Raw genomic sequence first — 19371 nt, 5'->3', positions numbered from 1 at the left:
TACCATGTATAAGCTAAAAATAAAGTATAAGGTATCGTGGGGCAAGTGGGTGATAGAAATCGTATAGTTGAGATTCTCCAAATTCTAAAAACTTTAAATTGAAATAAATGAGGTCGTTTATATATTTTAGCTTGACATCCATGACACCCAATGTCTCCCTCCTTTGACTTTGACTTTTTGATATTTATCAGTTATATCCACGATTTCTATTAACTTTGACATTTGTTAAGGCGTCCCAATGAACAATAACGTAAGTAACATGTAAACAAAGAAAATGTTATGCTTGTCAATTGTATTTTCTTCTGTTCAGCTATGTTTGTTGAAATGATTCTACAACATTATAATTTTCAATGTTAGTTCTTACATCATGGGACAGCGATTGCATTTCTGCTCTGTAGAATTTCCACCGTTCGTTGTTTGTTTTTAAGAAAGTCGGATATGGCGTCGGATAACTCTTCGGGAGAAATCATTTCTTGGAACGGAATCCTTCAATGAAGTATTTAGATTTTTTTTGTGGGTAGACTCATACCCTCTCATGTGTTGAACTAGCTTTACATAGACATTCCACGAGATTTCTGTGCGTTTTTTTTTTTTTGTTGGAACTTTTCATTCAACGTATTCCTTTCAATCGGTTGTCAGGCGAGCGGACGATTTGGCATAAAGCCATTTGGCATAAAGGACATTTGGCATAACGGTCATTTGGCATAACAGACATTTGGCATTATTTTTAACTAAGTGAAAGATGAGGATCATTTGGCATAACAGACATTTGGCATAACCTCAATATGTTTTCTCTACATTCTTAAATTGAAGATTTTAGCATTTAGTTACCGTTTTATTTTAGTAACAACTGAATCTGTTTTGTAATAGTTTGGGATTTTTCATTTCAAACAAAACAATTTACTCTTTCAGGCAATATCAAAAACAGTTTAAAATGTTGTCTTTCTAATAACAATTGTAAACTACTTATTTTCTATGTTATTCTAAATGGTTAATAATGTTTATATACATAATTAAAGATTTGTGGTAAGGGCGACTGAAAAACAGATCCCGAAAAAACTGAGATCCTTTCCCAAATTACAGAAGATTAGTAGCAACAGCCGTTAAATAATCGTACAATTCGTAGTTGTCAAAATCACTAACTAATTTTTTTATCGTTTTCTTCCGCTCCTGTTTTTTGTATCCGACTGGAATTAGCAGACATTAGAGCCAGAATTTGTTCGCGGGAATGCTTTTCTTCCAGCTGGAATTCTTTCAACATTTTCAAGATTCCTACATGACTCACAACTAAACTGTTCCAGCGCCTATGCCAGGCCTCGATCTGGTTGGTTGTCCTAGGAATTTCATTGTTGATACTGTAATAGACAGACCATCTGCTGAGGTATTCCGAATCACTCTGGCAGGCCACTGGAATCTTCTAAAGCACGCCACTTGAGTGTATTCCTCATTTTGAATTCAAGAATCTTTTTAGGGTCGTTTCCATGGTTGTGATTAGTTTGTGAAATTTTGTGGTGCTATCCGTTTTGGAAGGAGGAGCGTTTGCTACCATCCCGTTTGATTTTCGGCGCATGCTCTCGACATTCCCAGTAGTGGGAATTATCGATCTGTAATTAAAGGATAAAAAATAATTATTCACAATTGTACAAATTACGGTATGGTTTATTTATACACTGTTTTTTATATCGTCGTGAAACAATTCATGGTTGATAGATGTGATGTTAGCAAGCGCGTGCCTTTTTGTGTGTTAGGAAACAACGTGATCATTATACTTTTCCAATACGCATTGCCAAAAGATAACCTCAAAGAAAGGGACGAATGGCCTTCGAGTTAAAGTCCCTCTCAAACAACAACAACAACCTCAAAGTACACGTGCTTCCTCTTCGTAAAACATAATCAAACTTACCGGTTTTTCTGTTGGCTTAGTAGGTAAATCCTTCATACGTAAGTAAAAATCCTTGCCTTTTGAAGTTTTTAGTATTTCTGGGAAGATTTCATCATCTATCGAGTCATCACATTCCAATGATACGCTAGTCTCACTTCCTGTATCCGACATCGTGAACTCTCCGACTTCTCAACACGAAGAGATGAGATGAACAGATCTTGGCGGATAAGACAATGGTATCTAGCCTAAGGTACCAGCCATAAACAACGTGGCCAGTTTAGACAAAGGGGAAAGCTAAGACCGGTCATGTATAAGGTTTAAACACTTTACGACGAAAGAGTGGGAATTATAATTGCTCATATTGTGTTGTCGTTTATAGGCCATTATGTTTCGTGTACGCATGTGTAGTTTACCACCGAAACCTTGTGCATATTCATGACTAGTATTTATCTAATTAGGACTTCTAGATCAGCGGTTTCATAACCCACATGAAAGATTTATATTCGATTACAAAAAAAAAAAAAATCTCATATCAGGAATGCATTGAAAACCATGAATTAGTAAAAATACACATATAACATGATGGCTATCCACGATTTTCTGAACTTGTTCAATTGACATCAACCGTATTAGTCTTGCTACCCAGCAGAGGGATTTCACGGAGGCATGCAAGTCGATTCTGATCGACCATTTCAAAAATATCTGAAACTTTGCACAGTTTTTCAGTTCCATCTAAATCGTCATTTTCCGATATCAAATCTTCAAGTTGAGTCACGACTAACTTTTCAAAAGGGTGTATGTGGAAATGGTTCAAAAATATTCAAAAAGCTGCACAGCAAAAACGGTTCGTTCGATTGTTAGACAACTAAAGAAACAAAGTTAGACAACTAAATAAAGATTCCAAAAAAAAAATACACACAGTAAAAAAAATTTTTTTTTGCATTGAAAAACATCATTTTTGTCACAAAAACTCAAATATCTCAAAACCCTATCGGAATACCAACGTAATTTTTTGAGGGAAAACGGTCCATTATATTAGCTATCTACCATAAAAATTTGGTGATGGTAAGCCAATAAACAAAAAAGTTATGACATTTCAAATATTTCACAAATTTGACACTTAGTGAAATTTTTTTTTATTATTGTTAATTTTTTTTAGGACCGCAGTTTGTTGCTGAATTTTTTGTTAAGGGTACAACATGAGGTTAACAAGTTGTTTTCAAGATATTTTATTTAATTATTCATAACTATTTTAGCATCTATTAGAAAGTTAGACGCGATCCAGTGTTGTGATCTAAAGTCTTGATAGTGTCATATTTTTTATTGTACGTAACTGAAGAAAAATTCTCTCAATAGTGTTGAAACCTTTTGATAAAAGAAACCTATAAGAAATCTAATATTGAAGACAAAAGCTACAAAAAAAGTTTTCTATACAGGTATACGACTAGTTTACCTGCAAAAAGTTTACCTCGTAGAGAACAAGGCGGGTCTATACCCAGGTGATCTAGTATACGTAAAGCAGGTCGGTTTTCTCGGCGCTGGTTTTCTCCACAAAGTTAAAATCTGATTACACCTGGGTATAGACCCGCCTTGGTAGAGAATAGACTTTGTTAATCATATTTGGGAGAAAGCGAGTAACTTCAACAACATCAAAAACATGATAGGTACATACCATGAACATACTCACGAAAAAGCTAAAAATATACTACCACTATGGTTATAAAAGATTTAATTGTAAAATTTGTCTTCAGTCAAGCAAACGACACCAAACTAGTCAGTAAAAACTTAAAAGTGATTTTGTTTATTAAAATCTAACGAGCAATTCATCCATTCGTTATTTATTTCAATGGAAGTACGCAAATTGAACATTTTAGTTTTATTGTAATTTCCGAAGATTTAAGACACGACTCAGTATCTGTAAATTTGTTCATTGCCAAAATGATTAACTTTTTACGCGTTGATAAGGATAAAGAAATCAGAAAGATATATTTCATGTCTGATGGAGCAGCATCGCAGTACAAAAACCGTAAGAATTTTTCGAGCCTATGTCAATTTAAATCAAAGTACGGAATTGATGCAGAATGGAATTTCTTTGCTACGTCACATGGCAAAGGTCCTTGTGATGCTATTGGAGGAACCATAAAGCGCATGGCCACAAGAGCAAGTTTAGCCAAAGAACGTGAGCATCCAATTAAAACTGCAAAAGAACTATTTGATTGGGCGAATCGCAGAAAAGAAGAAGATTTAACAAAATTATCATTTTGTTTTACTACTACTGAAGAGTACGAATTAACGGTATCAGAGCTCAGCGAGCAATATAATAACGCGAAAACGATCCAAGGAACCCAAAAATTTCACTGTTTCATTCCATTGTCAGAAAATAAAATTAAAGCAAAACTATACTCGAATTGTACTGATAATGATGCAAAAGTGTTCGATATTGTAAAAAAATTGAATAACAATAAATAAATAAATAAGTATTAATAAAATGTTTTCATGATCTCATAACGCATACAGTGGGGATTCGCTCGTTGGGGTTCCGCTACATGGAATGACTCGATGGTTGGATGTTCGCTGGTTGGAAAATATTCCAACTAAAAGCACTCAAATGTCAACAGAAAATGTCAAACTGACTTTGACGTCTGAGTATCGTCGCTTCGAAGTCTCCAGATATAGAACAAATGCGTATGTATATGTGCGTTTTGTGGCGATTTGCTGTCCAGATGCGTTCGTGTGAAGCATTTTCACCAGCTGTCAGTCTTTCCTACTAACGGGTCGGATTCGCTAGATGGAAGGCAGTCGTGTTCCAACCAGCGAATCCCCGGTGTACCCAAATCCAAAACTTTTAAAGTTTATATATAACATTTAGAAACTCATCGATCATACTCTAAAAAAAAATATCCTGGTAAAAAAAAAAATATTTTCGTGTAATCTGTTAATTCATTTTAATTTATACATATATACATATAGGGGGGTCCGTAGCCTTGAGGTTACGCTTTCGCTTCATAAGCGGAAGGTCATGGATTCAATTCCCAGCCCCTCCAAAAAATAAACCGTCCAGCCACCAGAAGACGCCGCACGGAGGACCGTGCATAGGGGAGCACATCCATCCTCCGTCAGTATCAGATGGTGACTGAGACAAATTGACCCACTTCGCAGGCAGCTAGCCTCAAACGACTCAGGAAAACGGCAAAACGAACCACCGCAAAAGAGCAACGGACTATGGCTTATGGCAATCGATTGGACCAACAGCAGAGCACTCTCCTACCTGCTCGGTGTGAGAGCAAAAGAGCAGAAGAGAGTGAAAGCAAATGTAAATATAGATTAGTTAAAAATAGAACTGTATCGGTAAGGAAGATACAGATAAAACTGATTCCGGCACAGTAGTGGCCACGAGCACGGAGTGCCTTAATAAACAAAAAAAAAAAAAAAAAAAATATATACATATACATATAATATTTCTACATATACATAATATATATACATATAATATACATAATACTAATGAATACATGAAAACGACTTGTTTAATTCACGCAAGGCCCTTAACAATAAAATCAGCAACAAACTGCGGTTCCCGTAATAATTTACACCAAAAAAAAATTTTTTTTCTACTAAATGTTTATTGGTTTACCATCACCAAATTTTTATGGTAAATAGCTAATATAATGGACCGTTTTCCCTCAAAAAATTACGTTGGTATTCCGATAGGGTTTTGAGATATTTGAGTTTTTGTGTCAAAAATTATGTTTTTTAATGCAAAAAAAAAAATTTTTTTACTGTGTGTATTTTTTTTTGGAATCTTTATTTAGTTGTCAAACTTTGTTTCTTTAGTTGTCTAACAATCGAACGAACCGTTTTTGCTGTGCAGCTTTTTGAATATTTTTGAACCATTTTCACATACACCCTTTTGAAAAGTTAGTCGTGACTCAACTTGAAGATTTGAAATCGGAAAATGACGATTTAGATGGAACTGGAAAACTGTGCAAAGTTTCAGCTCAATAGAAAAAAATGAATTAAAAAATTTACCAAATTTTGGTGCTGTTGCTTGGAATCACTCAGCAGTGAGTTATATCGGACAGTTTGAAAAATGCTATTATATGTGCCTCCCTTGCGCTCGTAGAAAGAATATCATAATAGAACATTGAAAGCATGTAAATAATAATATTAATAATAATAATGAAATTCCATTTTTGGACATTTAAGGCTGTGAACCGGTTCACCGATTCGTTTAACTTTTAGTTTGACAGCTCGATAGTTATTTCCCCTCCGGTTAGAAATAACCCTGCTCTGGAGCATGGTTAAACTTGACAGTGCGAAAGTTATTTTCTGCTCCCGTGAATTTGAGAATAACTAATCATCTGTCAACTTTGTTCTGAAATAACTACTCGACTGTCAAAGCCGAAATGGGTCGACCGCGAAGTTTAATTTAACCATTTGAGGGGAAAATAACCATCGAAATGTCAAATTTTAACTAATAGTTAAACGAACTGGTGAAACGGTTCATAGCCTAAATGTTCACATATTTAAATACAGTCGCCCCACACTTATGGATCAACTAAGGGTCATTTTTCAGAACAAAATATGATTAAAAAACGTGGTGACGCTGTACAAATCAAAATTATCTTCCTGACACTGCAGAATATAGTTGTTTTTTTTTTAATACATCCCAAAATTCGCGGTTATTTAGGGTTCACTCAAATATTACGTAACGCAAAATTTCTCAATTTCATAACCCCTCCCTCCCCCATGTAACAGATTTTATATAGGAAATTTTAAACTTTTGTAAGGATCGTAACACCATGCAAGACCCCCTCCCTCCCCCTGTTGCGTTACGTAATATTTGAACGATCGCTTATCAAAAATGGTCGATTTCAATAGAAATCCAAACGATATCCACCACACAGATGTGGATCAGTTGGAAAGGAAGATCCCTATTATGGATCAAATCGACTCATATAAGGCTCGCGCACCCTTCTCTTGCCAGCAACAAGATCAAATGGGTTTTTTTGTTGTTGTTTTCATACGGAAACGGTTTCCGTATGAAAACAATCCAAATGCGTGCGTGTGCAGGAAAAAGAAAGGTGATTAAACGTCAGATTGCCTTTTTATGAATCAGAACACTATAAAAGCAATTTATCTGCGAGGTAAAGAATGGTGTGTTAGTGAAAGCATAACTTTTGGCGTTTGTTTCGGAATCGTCTTATCTTTGATTCATAACTGTGGTATAGATCGTTGCACGCCTGACCTAACCTCGAAACTCCATATAAAAAAAATGTCAACAATTCCAGCAGTGAATGTCAACTCCATATAAAAAAAATCTAAACAATTCCAGCAGTGAGTGTCAAAGAGCAGGACAGTCAATTGAGCGTGATGAAAGAGGGACAAAGAAGGAGAATTTATCGTGACGTCACCATGCACTCTTCTATGGGTTTCTAGTTTTGCAGTTGAGCTGATAAGACACCCTTCTGTGTATTTACTCTGAGTTTTATGCTTCACAAACTGTCATACAATGTTTCTTCTTTTCATCTTATCGATCGCCAACTGTCAAACCAGTTGAGTCAGCTGAAGGGGTTTGTCCCTTAGTATCGAAATCTACAACACTGAAACTTGATCTTACAATACCTTCCCTCTTTGGTTTGACATTAGACGTTTTAAAGAAATTCGAAATTTGTTGTATTAGAATTCAGCTTAACAAGCAATCTTCATTAACTTGATCTTATCAATCTATTCTTAATTAAACTTTAATACCTAATCAGAACTCATTTATCAACATTGAACATGAGAATAACTATAGATAAGCTTTGAACAATTAACTGATTACTTGAAGTACACGAACATATTATCGTTGATTTTCTTCGGAATACGGACTGATCACCTGAGTTCTATTTCACTGTTAATCGGATTTGGGATAGCTTTTCGTCGTTTCGCATTCGTGGAATCAAACTGAAGCGCTTGAGGGTGTAATTCATTTCGTATCGGAAGCGGTGGAGAAAACCCTAGAAAAGGGGGCTCATCTTCGGACTCAATCCGCCGCCTTTTCGCTCCACGCCTGGATTCTAATTCCACTGCATTCTGAAGCGCCATCTTGCACCGACGTTCGTCTCAGTTGGCCAGTCTAATCTGCCCCCTGTGGGCCGAGATCAGATGACTCCCCAGCGAGATCTGGAAAATATCAACAGAAAGTCTTTTTGCAATAAAACTGGAAAACAGTTTTATAACCTTTTCAGCATCTGTACCGTGCTTCATCCAAATTATTTCCAGCCATTTTGAAAAACTATTGATAATTGAGAGAAACGTTTTACGCTCCAAAAAGAAAAAAACTGCATGAACCCTACTGAATGGCCGAGATGTAGGAATCTAGTTTTGATTTCTTTGCCAAAGTTTTTTTTATCCTTCTTGTATCGTGTGGTAGGCACGATAATGTTAAAGCAAGTCAAGAAAATTTATTTATTAGAATCTTACCCAGCATGGCTGTATTTTGAAGTCGCGGAAGCTACCATAAGGCCAAGGAAGGTTCACAAAGGACTAAGGGTTAATAATTGTAGAAGTGCTCTTAAAATACTAAGTTGAAAGCAAGCTCTGTCTCAATATGCTCGTGAGTTAGAAAGACGATAATAGGAAAACGTTGTATGCGTATTGTTGTAAATGAATCGTTGAAAAATCTACTAAAATATCTGTGCTACGGCAGTTTTTTCGTACAACATCTCGAAACATTACTTGAAAATGTGTTCACTGTATTCTTTTATCCAATCAAAATTTTTTTCGAACAATTTTCTATTTTGAATAGAAAAACTGCTTTCGACGGTGGTGATGATTACAATGTCAAATTGATTGAATCGCCGAACTTGATCAAACAATAAAAATAAATCATTTTCCTCAAAATTTCAATTGCGCTATACCTTCTCCGGCCATGGTATTCCTAATTTAACTACACGGAGAAAAGTCTCAAGCATAAGTTCAAAAACTCACACCTTCCATAATACACCGAGGATTTTGGAGTTTAGGAAGTAGGCAACGCAACATCTTTGACCAGGAGGTTCTTTAAGTTTTGCTTCTATTCTAGACTTCCAATATACGTATGAATGATGCAAGGTCAAAAGAACATGGAATCAGTCATACATATAGTGGTAGTGAAGTGTTTTGCCTAAGGATTTGGGAAAGGAGGGATTTTGTGTAGTGTTTTGTAAATAGCTCTGTGGAACAAGTTCGTTATTAGTTAAAAAGTTAATCTGATTCACCTTTCAATCAGTAATAAGAATATTTACAGAAATAGTAAACAATAAATTTCAGTTTTTTATTGACATTTTTATCTTTTAATTCATTATCATTTTCATTGAATGCAGAGCAGGACTTCTCACCAAAAAAATGTTGAAAACAAACAATAAATTGATTTGTTCCAAACTGTACTTTGTTTTTTCAAACCACTTTTCGTAGTTTAAAATAACCTTATATATTAGTAGTTTTTACCGTTGCAAATCAAACAAAAAATGTATAGGTTGTTTCAAACTAAAGATGGTTAATCAAATCCCGCATAATCACGAACCATTTGTCCACTGTTTCCCGTAATGTACACAACAATTTACGACAATTTCTGAACAATTTCAAATAACATCATACATAACAATAAATCAAACATTCTGTGAACGTTTTTAACAGTTTGATGAACGGTGATTGAGAAAATAACAGTATGGGAAATAGGCGGTTAAGTAATGTCACCATATAAAATCGCCGATTTTTCCGAACAAAATTTTGGATTTACATTTCGTCAAATGGTGGCTATATTATCCATTTTTCATCCAATTTACTGTAATGCAAATAGGTTTAAAATTGTTTTACCATAAAATTCAAACAAAAAGCCTAATGTATGTGTTATTATTGGTTTACTGTTCTTTATTGTATTTTAACCCTTTGCAGTATTGTTGCTTTGCGTGAATACCATACAAATTTATTAATGTAATTATAATGGAAACATGGTAGGAAATAATGAAGCAAGAAAGTACATGTAGCAAAATTTTACTTCAGTTGAAATCTATTAGGCTGGAGTAAATTTTGACCACCCGTAGTTCCTGTTTCATTATTATTAAAAATAAATCAACATGAATATTTTCATAATATCATAATTAGTTTCAAAGTACTCTCTTGTTTTATTCCATAAGTCAGATGAGTGGCATATATAGCTAACACATAGCCTCCCCGGAGAGATTCGTGATGACATCATCCGGTTCATAATTTCAATGTGCTGGATCGTAGCCGCGATTGTCCCCATTTCATATCAGGTCCTGAAAGATAACAACATGTTATAAAAAACGTTTAATGATCCTAAATAATATCACTTAGACGATGCCCACCAGTGTGTTCACAGATGCGTGCATAAAATGAATACGCAAAGCGGTTCTATTTTAGCTATTCTTTCATTTCTGCACCGATCGTTGATATCAAGGTTGGTAGAGTACGACCCTGTTTCCGCACCTGTAGTTGCTATTGCCCATTGCACGGTGACGTCATCAGAAAATCGTTCTCTTTCCCTCCTTCGGGGAATCTGAAAACAACGGTGCCAGTACCTGTCAAACTTGTTGTGTCAAGTTTTTTTTGAAGAGCGACAGAGAGAGAATTCCGTCGTGAAATTCCTAATTCTTGCTTCTTGTTTATCATTGTTGACAGCTACAGTGTTTGCATGACATAACGTGAAGTGTTTGTTCCGCATTGTTTGGACGTTTAGACAAAAAGTATCGCTAATGAATTCCTTTGATTATTTCAACCAGGAATTCCACCGGAATTTTCTTCAGAAATTCATCCGGTGATTTTTGCAAAAAAATCCTCCAGGGATGTCCCATGAACTCCTCTTAAGGTTTCCCCTTCAGGGTCGAGGATTTCCTCCATGTAGTTCCACCAAAAAATCCTCCGGAGATTTGTTTTTCAAGAACTCTCCCGGGATTATTTTTTTGCTGCTCCACCGGGAGTTCCTTCGGATTTTCTCCATATTTCGTCCTAATTTTTGTTTTCGAAATATCTCCAGAATTTTCCAGAGTTCCTCAAGTACAGGCAAACCTCCATGAATCGATTACTGAAGTTCCCATCGACTCATAAAGCATAAATGCTTTGGAAAGTTGATTGAGAGGACCATCATAGTAAACATGAATTGGAATTCTTCTGAAGTTGCTTCGAATAATTCACTACATTGCCTCCGGGAGTTTGTCCAGAGTTCCTCAGAAAATTTCTCAAAAGTTTCTCCGGGAATTTCTCTAGACTTCTTCTGGGAATTCTGGGAATTCCTCTAAAAATTATTCCGGATTTCCATCGGCAATTCTTCTGGATATCATCCAGCAATTCCTCGGAACGTCCTCCGGATTCCACCGGCAATAGACCATTTCTGTGGAATTTTTTATTGTCTTATATGCTTTCTGTCAATTTACTGAACAAACTTTCCTAAGGAAACGGTATGTTTTGAAGCCTCTAACTATTGGAAAACAATGAAAAACTTGCGGCACGTTAGTTCACCCATTGGTCCCCTACAATTTATTTCTCTCCGAATTTTATCCGACCCCTTTTTCCCCTATGATTTTTTCTCCACATAGTGGTGAATATCGATCAGCTGGTTCGGATCAATCATGACAGATAGAAGCACTCATGGGGACGTCGCGGAAAATTCTCCATTTCTGTCTCTCTTCCATTAACCTCAATTGACTGTCCTGCTCTTGACGTTCCTACTGGAATTATATAAAGTTTGTGCGGAGTTGACATTCCCTTCGGGAAATGTTGATATTTTTTATATGGAGTTTCGAGGTTATGTTTTATTTGCTCAAAATATGTTTTTTTTGTCAATCTGATCACAAGCAGCAGCTTCACCGAGAGGAAAGAAGATGAGAAGTTTTCCTGTGCTGTCTTCACTTTGTTAATATTTTTTGGATGCCGTTTTGGTTTGATGATGGATTTGGAATTCACGATGAAACATTTCCCAACCACCATCTCCTTCGCCTGGGGCTGCTGTGATGATCCTTAAGTATAAAAAAAATCCTGCTCCCTTCCGGTTTTATAGTCGACCGGGGACTGGCGATAAGGATTTCACCGTGTAGCAGCATACTGTATTTGAAGCTGTTCTACCCCAACTGGAAATCCGGAAGACTGCAAGAGGTCCTCGATTGGCACATCTATCATTTAGTTTAGATTCCCCCAGCTTCCATATGTAACAAAATTTCGCGTTTAGAAATCTTCGTCCCTTCCACAATTTTGCTGCCGACCACGGGCCGGAGGGAAGCAGAACCCTTTTTGTGAACTCGTGGAGCACCGCAGCAGCAGCGGACAGGGAGATAAAGAAGATAGTTGATGTGGTCGTGAAGAATTTCGTGATGGCGGAGGACCTTCAGATTGGTAGAATGGACTGCAAAAATGACAATTCTATAGGGAGACCTGTGAGAGGAATATAAAATCGGGAAGCACTCATGGGTCCGGTAAATAAACGGGGAAGCGGGCTTCACTGTTCCGGCGACCGTTTGACCACATAAATGCTTCTGGGCTAACGACAGATTTCTCCGCAATGTTCTGGATTTATTTAGGTGTCGAAGATAATGTATGCGTGTCACTATTTCCTTCTTTTATTTATTCGCTGTGCTTATGCATAGCAAATAGTGACGTCACTATTTGCTCAACATAAGCATAGCGGAAGAATAAAAGAGAAAACTGAATCCAATATCTTCGTCACCTGAGTTGATCCAAAACATGGATTTCTCCGTTTCTTCCGTGTGTCGGATTTGAAACTGACATTTCAATATATCTACAAACACTCAACGCAGGGGTGAGATTGAAATTTATGAAAAAATCTCCAATTTGTATACCCACAGGGTTGAAACAACTGTGCCGCACGACAATTTCTACATCAAAAAGTGGCGAATATCCCAGTTTTCAAAAAATTATAATAAAATAAGGAGTTAATTTAAATTAGTTCTAAAAGCGTCAATAATCATTAAAAATAATCGACTTTCGAAGAAAAATATAAAAATAGGGGGTAAGATCTGACGGAAATGGTCTATTCTTCTAGATTTCTTCCAGAAATTCCTCCAGCGATTCATTTGTATTTCTAGAAAGTTCCTCCGGAGTTTCTTTCCAACTGTGGGAATTTGAATTTTCTCCTCAGTTTTTCCAGTAATTTCTTCGGAGTTCGTTAAGCAATTACTCCGGTGTTTCTCTAGAAACGCTTCCGGACTTCTTCCAATAACACATCCAGAGTTTCTCCAGGAACGCGTCCTAAGTTTCTCCATGAATTGCTTCGTAGTTACTCCAGGATTTCCTTTGGCGATTTTCTAGGGTTTTGTCTAAAAATCCTACAGGAATTCCTTTAGAGTTCCTTCGGAGCTTCACCGGTGATTCCTCCTGAGTTGCTCCAGAAATTCCTCTGGAGTTCTTTCAGCAATTCTTTTGGATTTTACCCAGCATATGCTTCGAGGTTTGTTCAAAGCTTCAGGAAGAACTCCGGAGAAATTTCTGAAGGAACGCCAGAAGAATTGTTAGAGGACCTACAGAAGAATTCATGGGAGAAACCCGGAAAATTCCTTGAGGAATACCCGAAAGAACTACGCAACAATTCCAAAGGAGCTAAGAAGGAAATCCAAAGTACTTCCCGGTGGAACTTTGGACGACCTTCGGAGGATATACTGGATTTCATCCAGAAGAATTGCTGAAAGAACTCCTAAAGAATTTCTAAAACAACTCAGTAGGAATAAACGATGAAGCACCGAAGGAATACCCAGAGAACTTTAAAGAAATTCCTGTAGAAAGTCTGGAGAAAATCCTACAGAATCTCCAAAAGAAAATCCTAGACAAACTATGGAGGAACTCCGGATGTGTTTCTGGAGGAACTCTAGAGGCGTTTCTAGATAAACTCCGGGGTAATAGACCATTTCCGTGGAAAAAAATTATTTGATCATGAGCTTTCTTTTAATTTACTGAACAAACTCTAATTTTCAATAACACCAAATAAAGGGCTTAACTAATACAAACAACTTTGTAGAAGACCGTTTTTGTCTAATGTTTCATTCTAAAGCTCAGAATGCATCTTTCCGCGTGAAACTGATTCCTGGACCATAGTGCAGTGGAAAAATGGCTGTTTTATCCCAACTGTAAATCCGGAAGAGTTCCCGTTTCGAGGTTGCAAGAGCTCCTCGATTGGCATATGGTTTGATCCGGATTCCTGCTGAGTATCGATTACCGATTAATAACAACAATATGGTATTTTCCACTGGTCGCAAAAACGGAAGAGCAGGACAGTTCGCGGAATCCATTTCAAGGACTATCGCGGAGCACAACAGCAGCTTTCAGCAACGAGATCAAGGCGATGTTGGATGTCGTACTGGAATACAGGTACGATGATGGCCATTTCTCAGGTAATCCTTAGTCCTTGTCATTCCGGTGACGGTTTGAGGCAATAAATAGCAATTTCCTAAACAACGAAAATAATTGCTACTCATTTTTCATATGGACGAGCGAGTCAGTTTTGTTGCATGCATGTGCGGGAATCGTGGGTTTTGACATTTCATCATGTCTACAAACATTCAATGCAGGGGTGTTATTCAACGTTGTGGGAAAATCTCCACTTTGTAAGCTCATAGGGTTGAAACAACTGTGCCGCACGACGATTTTTATCTCAAAATGTGGTGAATATCCATGTTTTCAAAAATTTATAAGAAAATCAGGAGTGAATATAAACAAAATCTGAAAGTGTAAATATTCATTAAAAATGATTGTCTTTCGAAGAAAAATACAAAAACTGGGGGTTGGATCTGACGGAAATGGTCTAATTGACGAACTCTAGAGATATTCCTGGAGAAACTAAGAAGGAAATTCGAAAGAATTCCTGATGGAGCTCCAAAAGAATTCCCGGAGGAATTCTTGGAGAATATCTCCAAAGGGAATCCCCGGATTATTTCTTGGAGGGAATTCTCGGAAAAGTTCTTGGAAGAAATCCCCTGGGGCATTCCTGAAGGAAATCCTCTAAGAAATTCATGGAAAAAATCTTCGGAAAAAATCCTGTTGCAAATTTTTCAAGAACTACCTGGAACTATTTCCAGAAAAATTCTCTGAAAAAAATCCCCGAAATAATTTCTGAAGAAAATCCCCGGAGAAATTTCCTTATGATTTTTTTTTTTTTTTTGTGAAATACCCAGAGGAAATTCTGGACGAAATCCCCTGAGGGATTGCTATTGGAAATCCCCTTGGTAATTCCTAGAGCAAATCGCCAGGGAAGTTTCTGGAGGAAATGCTCAGGGGAATTCCTGGACCAATCTCCGGAGGTGCTTCTGAAGGAAATTCCCGAAGCAATTCCTGGAGGAAAGCACAAAAGAATTTCTGGACGAAATCCCCGTAAGAATTGTTATTAAAAGTCCCTTGGGGAATTCCTGGAGAAAATTATCAATAGAGGTCTTGACGAATATCCCCGAAGAAATTTCTGTTTGATATTCTCGGAAAAAATCCTGGAGTAAATCCCCAGAGGAATTGTATAAAACAATCTCCGGAGGATTTTTTTAAGAAAATCCTCAGAAAGAATTTTTGAAGAAAATACCCGGAGGAGTTCTTGGGGGAATTCTCCGGAAGGAATGCCAGGAGCATATCGTCAAAGAAGTTTCTAAAGGAATTCCTGGACGAAATCTCTGAAGGAATTTCTAGACGAAATTCCCAGAAGAATTTCTGGAGGATATCCCAGAAGAAGTTTCGAGAAAAAAAAAATTCTCTAAAAAAAATCCCAGAAACAATTTTTGAAGAAAATCCTTAGAGGAATTTCTCAATGAATTTCTGGACGACATCCCCAGAGAAAATCCTGGACGAAATCTCCGGAGGAATTGCTATTGGAAATTCACTGAGGAATTCCTGGAGTAAATTCCGCGAGGAATTACTATTGTAAATCCCCTGAGAAATTCCTGGCAAAAATTCTCAGAGGAGTTCTTGGGGATATTGCCGAAGCAATCCTTGAAATCCCCGGAGGAATTCCTGAAGAAAATCCCCGGGGAATTTCCTGGTTGGAATCCTAAGAGAAATTCCTAATTCTAATCCCAAGAGAAATTCCTAAAGGAAATCTCCGAAAAAATTCTCTGAAAAAAAATCCGCGACAGATTTTTTGAAGAAAATCCTGGACGAAATCCCCGGAGAATTTGCTATAGAAATCCCCTGTTGAATTCCTGGAAAAAAATCACCCAGAAGGTCTATGAATACCCCCAGAGAGAAACCTTGAAATTCTCGGATAAATTCCTGGAGAAAACTCCGAGAGGAGGTTCTGGGGAAATTGCCGAAGGAATCCTCGAAACCCCTGGAGAAATTCTAGAAAAAAAAATCCTGGAGAGAATTCTCGAATGAATTCCTGGTTTAAATCCCAAGAGAAATTCTCGGAGGAAATCTCCGGGAAAATTCTCTGAAAAAAATCCCGAAAGTATTTCTGAAGAAAATCATCCTAGAGAAAATCCTGAACCAAATCACCTTGGAAAAATCTCCGGAGATATATATGGAGAAAATCCCGGCGGAATTCCTGGACGAAACCCCCGGAAAAAATCGTGTATCAAATCATCGAAGAAAATTCTTGAGAAAATCCAAAGAGGAATTTCTGGACGAAATCCACGGATAAATTTCTGAAGAAAATATATACCCGACGGGATACCTGGAGCGAGTCCCCGGAGAAATTCTTGCAGCAAATCCCCGGATGAATGCCTGAAAGACTGCACGTCACTTTGTTTTGCAGAATAGCAACGGTTGGATCGGTTGGATAGCGTTGCCAAATATACAAACGCACTGTTAACCGACAGGGTGGGTTACTGTTTCCCATACGTGTTTAGCAACGACCGGTGCAATGTCGCGTTATGATGGTCGTTAGCAATTTGTGTTTATTCACGCTGCGGTGGGCATCGTCTTACCAAACAAAACAACATCCTTATTTGCAGTCTTCGTATACCATGGCTTCCGGAAATTTCTTCTACTGATCGAAATACTGAATGAACTGCCAGATATTGGAAGCGTATCCTCCGGCTCCGGTGAAATTTCAGCACAGATGAATTGAGGATTAGCAGCACAGTTTTCCAACTTCGTACACACTTTCGGCCAGCCGGAGTATTTTTATTGCTACTTTTTCAAACTGCAATTGATTTTTAAGTTCTTAGCTTTTTTGCTCTTTTTTACTGAACCATGGGAAAACATGACAGCGTTGGCAGCAAAAATATAAGTTACGCACACTATGATGGATTTGACTGTTTGCCAAATTATTACACTATGGATCAGTGCACGAGTTCACTATTTGACGTTTTAGCGGTGCCGTGTTATTTACGTGACCATGGCAACTAATGAATTCGGCACCGCTCAAACGTCAAATTAGTGAACTCGTGCATTGATCCATAGTAATTTACGGTGGAATGTCTATGAGTGAGTGTGTTGGCGTTGTTTCAAACACAACCATTCCGCAAATTGTTGTGGTAATGTTTTACCATTTCCCGGTTCCATGTTGTATCACATTTAAGCGACTGTTTGTGGAACATTAACCGTTACCAATAAGAGATATATACTGTAATGAATGTAAGGAAAATTGTAGATTTCTATGCGGGATGACATTTGCAACATAAAAATTATATTGAATTTTAGTGTGTTACAAACAACGCACAAAGTAATATCAAACTAAGATTATGTTTGTGCAAATTTTAACCTAAGATTTTGGTTAAAATCAAGTAAAATTTGGTTGTATTTGCCATATTTTTTCTCCGTGTACTCTCATAAGTAAACAATGTGATAATAAGAACCGAAAATTGTGGCCCAAATGGGTTTTGGTGGCATACATTGACTAATGCGATTTTCAATACAAAAAAGAGGTTTTTGCTCTGTTTCGTTATTTTTCCATGCATAATATAAATTAAATGCTATTATTTAACGTATTTGCAGAACACATAGGCTTACTAAAACCGGTGATTCTACCTTATTTGGTTTATTGACAGTGTTATCTTCTGCACACACCTACCATAACGCTAGGTACAATCGGTAGCAAACATTTGGGCGCTTTCTCATCCTACAGTGCGAACGCTTCGAATAAAGTTTTCGATATGACGTCATCTGTTTCTCCCGAAAATCGTACTGCCACCCAACACCACGGGGGTCCATATTTCCCCTGAACCAAAATAGATTTTTACTCTCGCAAAATTGGGTGTGTTTAATTTTCCACACATCACTGGCAGCAGGCAGTCATCATCGACTTGTTTCAATAGTCGTCCAACGTCATAACATTTCTACCATCATCGACTGGTTCGACGGCTTGGCCGTAATAATTTTTTGTTGCTTGATCGTGGAATGAAGGTGTGAGCTAATAGGTAAATCGAAGCGCAAATCCGCGATGCTGTGGATTTAGGATAGTTTGAAATTGTGCGACGATGGCAAATTGGAATATAATGCCAACCACCGATAAATGATACACCGTAGAACAGGGTAACTTTTTGATAGTTTTTTGAAGAAAACTTGAATATATATGCATGCTGTTTCGAATAATTTTAATTTATATATTTGGAACAAGCACATTTGTGACACTTTACACCAGAAGGGTGCATTCGTGTCGTCGAAACAAGTACTGGCATCCTAGCTATTGATTGCAGTTGATAGATTGCCAAAAGATTTATTTTGAATGGATAATCGAAGTCGGTTTTCTGTTTTGGGGCTACTTTGATAATGCAGTATAAATCGAACAAAATTGAATGAATTACGTAATATTTAAAGGGCATTGCATACCTCTAGGCGATCAACGATATATGGAAATTTCTGACTTAGATTCCAAAAATGGTCCCAGTTTGTGAAAATGCTTTTCGCATTGAGATTTGAGACCATATTCAAGTTCTATGGCTGTCAAAGATAAGTGACCATCTATTCAAAACTATAGTTTATATAGGTGTATACACCAAATAGTGATCGTAGAACAGATGGTTTGTAAGCATTTCAAAAAAGCTAAAATCGAATCAATTTTTAATATTCGTGTATAACGCCTCAAATGTCCTTGATTGAAATGAAAATAGTTCTTAAGTGAAGTGTCATACTAATATTCTTTAGTTTTGCATTCGTTTTGCTTAACCGATTTACAGAATTAATGATATTTCGTTTAGTAGGTATGTGGTGGGTAACGCACTACCAAAGTTTGAGAAGTGATGATCGATTGTTCGATTTTAGCGAACCGTAAGTGATGTATGCGTAAGTAACCGTACGCTTAATTTAGGTGTGCAAGAATAAGGGCGTAAGTAACATGGTCGATTTCTCTTCATAAATTTTATCCTCGCTTAATGAAGGGGACAAGATGCAAGTTTGTTAGCATTTTTTCATCTCAGGCTATGTTATGCTGCCAAGCGTGAAATATTCCTAACAAACTTGGATCTTGTCATCTTTATTAAACGAAGAGAGGATCGATGAAGAGAAATCGATCATGTTACATTTGCCCAATTTGTAAATGCATCTCTGTACAAAACCAGCTGCTTAACACACTCGGTTGT

This window comes from Aedes aegypti, chromosome 3, assembly GCF_002204515.2.
Source record: "Aedes aegypti strain LVP_AGWG chromosome 3, AaegL5.0 Primary Assembly, whole genome shotgun sequence".
Lineage (NCBI taxonomy): Eukaryota > Metazoa > Arthropoda > Insecta > Diptera > Culicidae > Aedes > Aedes aegypti.
This window is presented reverse-complemented; position numbering follows the sequence as displayed.